Below are 4,850 nucleotides of genomic sequence, written 5' to 3' on the forward strand. Positions count from 1 at the left end.
TTTGGAATGAAGAAACTGAGATCCCTAATGTGCTGTTTTCATAAATCTACTTGCAGTTCATCCCAAGGTCAAGTTCAAAGTTCAAACCAAAGTGCCTGCTACTGTACAGAGCAGACACCATGCTCCTAAAATATTTATTTTTTAAAAGGAGGCGAGTGTAAATCGACAGTTATCAAACAGGAATGCTTACAGGAGTGAACTAGTCTTATCTGAAAATTAAAAGACTAGTTAACCCCAGCAGCCGCACATAGCAGGTTTACTGTCATGGTCACTAGCCGCCTCACAAAAACAGACCCAAGAGCAGACACAGGACTCAGGGAGAATCAGAGTTAGAACAGAGTTTATTTACTAGAGGTGGGTGCTGAAAGCCAAAGGGAGGATCTGGGTAGATGTGGCACTCAGGGACGAGGGAGATGATAAATGAGGTACCGAAAAAGGATTTGCCCAGACAATGGGTATGTTTGTCCTTACTTGATCCAGGAGGGGATCCAAAGTGGAGGAGAGGATGCTGGCTGTGGTGCGGAGGTTCTGAGTCGGGCAGGCAGGTATGTGGAACAGGCTGGCAGGAGGAGGGTAACTATAGATGCCAGTCTGGGCATAGAAATCTGAGGCTTGGAGAGTGGACGAAGGAAACAGTGCTCAAGGAAACAAGGCAAGGTCAAAGCTAGTTTAACTTTCAATACAACACAGGAGTTGGCCTAATTTCACAGAGAATAGTGACAGTCTGGCGTAGATTGGTTGCCCCTGCAGCTCCTGAAAGAGTGTCCTGATGAGGGTAGATGAGCAACAGGTGTGGAAGCAGGAGCAATCCAAACTACGCCCCAGGCTCCCAGGAAACCTGCCCAGTTCCACCTAAGACTCCAACCACAGCACAACAACACAGCCAAAGCATGGTCGTGACAGGTTACATGACACAAAAATTTTTACAAACTTTTGTCTGACTAAAACGGACTTCATAGACCGAAATCATGCAAAATTGAAGATATGAAGGTTGGACAAACAGATACGGATAACAAGGCTGAGAGTCCAGTCGCTCCTGCATGTTTACACTTAACTAGACTCAAATGAGCATAGACTCACCTTATAAACTTCAAAGTTCCATCTTTTTGAAAAAATAGCAACACAAAGGTGTCTATCAATACAGCTGAATTCCCAAGAAAGCTTATCAGTCTCATCATTTGCAGTTTCTTCAGCCAGATGGCAGAAATTGAGCTTGAAAATCATGAAAATTGCAATTTTAACATGATCAAAACACAAAACTTCACTGCGCTTCCTTGGTCACTCGATAACTGCTGTGCATGTCATCTTTTTGTCTGAGGTTTTGACATCTAACAGCAATTTCTGCACCAGCATGTGGAACACAGTCGCCATTGTTTGATTTAAGCTGCTGTTTGCATCTGGTAAAAAGATGACTTTGAATGACTGTCAGAGAAAACAATCTAAATGATATTTTTCACTTGTGTGAAATTACCAGAAAAGATGAAAGCACTAATGTGCTAACATCACAGTGCTGTCCACTTCTCCTCATCCCCCTCTTTCAACAGGCTATCTGCAGTGTCCACAATATCTTGATGAAATATGCACCACCTGTCTCCACTCCCTCTGTGTCCCTGTTCTCCCTCTTTCCACTCATGGCCAAGCAGAAAACTAGACAAAAACCATGCAGGTGAAGACAGGCAGCTGGGTGCGCAAGAGATACGTGACCACACTGAGATGTACCTTTGCCAGATAATTATAGGTTATTCATAGAGGAATAGCAAATACAAGCTTGAGTACAAATTCTGTTCCATGTGTTCTGTTTTCTTTTATTTTCAGTTATACATAAACTTTCTACAATTGCACAACTACTGTACTCCTCACAAAACTGATGCAGGGTCAGTAACGAATGCTAACTTGTAGCTCAGATGTCAACACATCCATCCCCAAGACAGCTTAGTGTTCTCTAATAAGGGTTGTGTAATGCGTCTGAAAGCCACAGAAAAAAAACTAGAAGTGGACATTAGGTTGAAATTGTTTTCTCTTACAGCCAGGGTTCGATGATGTCATCAGTCCGATACAATATGTTGATGCAGATTCTCAGTCATCCAGGTCATAGTAATCCTAAGAGCTTGAATTAGGGCAACTGGACCTCTTCATGGATCTTGAAGATGTTTCACTTATCACCCGAGAGGCTGATATAGTCAATCTCAACAGGGACAATGACCCGTGCTGTCATAATAACGCTGGAGATGATAAATTTAGTCACATTGACATTTAGTTTTGAATTTACTATCCTATATTCTAAAGTGGGAGTTAGGCAATATGAAACAGCAGTTTAATAAAAGCAGTGGTTAAAATAAAGGAAGATCACCTGGCAAGTTGCAGAATGGGGAGACTACTCTATGCATTAGTTTTGTTAACAAACGGACATAAACTACTAACGATATTACAGGACAGCACTTGTTTGGTTTGAAACAGCTTTAAAGACTTGCAACCTTGTCATGTTACCTTTTTCCTTTATGTGGAATTTCCATTAGCTTGAGGGGAAAACCAATCTAATGGGACACCTTCATGTAGAACAAAAGCCTGTCAATCATCTTTAAGGAATCTTCTTGAATGAAAAGTGAAGTCACATCAGTGTCTCTTCTTACACAAATCTGTTTAATTGATTCACTATTCATCTCCCGCCTCAGTGATTAGGCCTATTAAAGCCCTTTTAATGGAACAATCTCATTCTGGTGATTGATATTTGGGGAGGGAAGTACAGCTCCTAAGGGGCTGGACTGTATCAGAGTTTGCAAAAACTCTGCAATTAAAAAATGTCTCCGCTAGACTTGGACAGAGCAAAGGGAGGAAAAAAAGGGCCAATTAATGAAGCTGATTTTGTATGACTTAATCAGTTCTTCTGAACACATTAAGAAATTTGCATAAGTAATTACTTGGTTGACAGATATCTGGCCATTGTTTTTGAGTGTTTTATTTAAAAATGTACTAATTACTATATATAGTAATTAGTACATTCTTAAATATGTACATACTGTATATTAGATTGGAAGAGATGAGGTAGCAGCAGTATAATCAGTATTATAGAGTGTTGAAAACACCTCTCGGCAAGCCACAATACCTTCTCTTGTTCTCTTGCCTGTAGGTGAAGCCTCTGGCATCCACGGTTGAGAGATGCTCAAAGGTACATTGTGTATGTGTGAGAGTGTGTTAATTCAGCCACACGTATGTTGAGAGTGTGCACATCCCACTGCTATCTGCAACGTTTTTTGGCCACACCACCAACATCTATCACATACGATCTCAGGAGATTATCTGCTTGAACATAATCATGATTAAGTAACAAGATGGTTTATATATATATATATATATATATATATATGTATGTATATATCTCTGATAAATAGATGAAATTTGTTTTGAAGGAAACATTTCGTGCCCCTTTTCACAAATTGACACAGTTCCCTGTGGTCTTAATGAATTGTTTGTAGTAGAACAAACCACAGAGATGGTACAACATTTCCCTTTCAAACCAAGAATTCACAGCTCTTTTCACAGCAACTGGTTTAGGGCATGGAGCTGCAACACGACTCCCTCCATTCCAAGCCTCTCTTCCACAGGGCATGTCCTAATTGGAATCTGCCCCACAGCTTCATGCTACCATGCAAATTTGGACCCAAACTATACTTAATAACTCTAAAAGGGATTCAGTAAGCTTTAGAGTACACAGCACATGTACCAAACCAAGCTTACACCACACACCCAATAAATATTTGATCAAAAACTTGCATTTCCCTCATTTGCAGTTACATCATAGATGTAAAACTGGTACTGATCCCTCTTTTAGGCTTGTCGCGAGTCATGCTGGCCCATATTGGCCACATAAAGCCTTGCAGCACATGTCTTGTTTTACTTGAGTAGGTGGATTAAGGGAGAGAGTAAAGAGAATCCCTCTGATGATTCCTAATGTTTATTTCACGACACGATGAGTCAGTAAATAATCTCTCCTTCAGTATTTATCACAACACCCTGTCCGTGCTCTGTTCTGTTTCTGCTACAGAGCTCTCATATTTTACTGCATCCCTGACCTCTTAAACTAGGCTAAAAGCACTCTGAAGAATTCCTCAATTGCTCTCCTTTTTTGTTTTTGTCTCTGTTTATTTCCGATATCTGTCTGTATCTCCGTTTTTCCCAACTTCTGTTTAGATTTCTTCTTATCGATTTATTTCTTCTTGTTCCTCACTCCTGTGCCTTCTGTCTCTGTCGCTCATTGAGCCTCCTCACTTCTTGCCCTTGGGTTGTTATGTAAGCTCCATTCTCCTCCTTTTGTCTCCCTTTTGCTCATTGTTTTCTATTACCATGGCAATCTGATGCAGATATCACAGCAATGAGTTTCGAATCTCTTCACAATATAATTAATCTTGCAGGTTGATTCGCTGCTCACAATTGATACAGTTCACCACAATTGCTGGCATATCACAAAAAATGCTATCTTCATTGCAGCTCAGTCCTTTTTCTTAGCTGCTCTGTACTGTCAATGTAATTTTACATTCCACACTGCCATGAGCGCTGGGGTTAAGAGGATGCGCTTGCAAGTACTTTCATGTAAACTATTTGGTTGGATCTTTGCCTTAAAAACTTTGTGAATCCCCTCTGATGTTAAATTCTACTTGCTCCAACATCAACACCCGTCAAAGAGCAGCATGTAGCACAAGGGTTTTGCGCTGAGCTAATCTCTCTTGGTGTTCAAGAGCTGAAGGCCCACCGACTCCAGTCTTCTGACTCTCACTCAACTATCTCCCAGCAGCCTGTTGCCATGGTTACCTCAGCTCAGTGGCAGGCCAATGCAGCAGCAGTCTAATGTATGA

This window comes from Leuresthes tenuis, unplaced genomic scaffold (assembly GCF_036924035.1).
Source record: "Leuresthes tenuis unplaced genomic scaffold, fLeuTen1.0.hap1 SCAF_11, whole genome shotgun sequence".
NCBI classification, from domain to species: domain Eukaryota; kingdom Metazoa; phylum Chordata; class Actinopteri; order Atheriniformes; family Atherinopsidae; genus Leuresthes; species Leuresthes tenuis.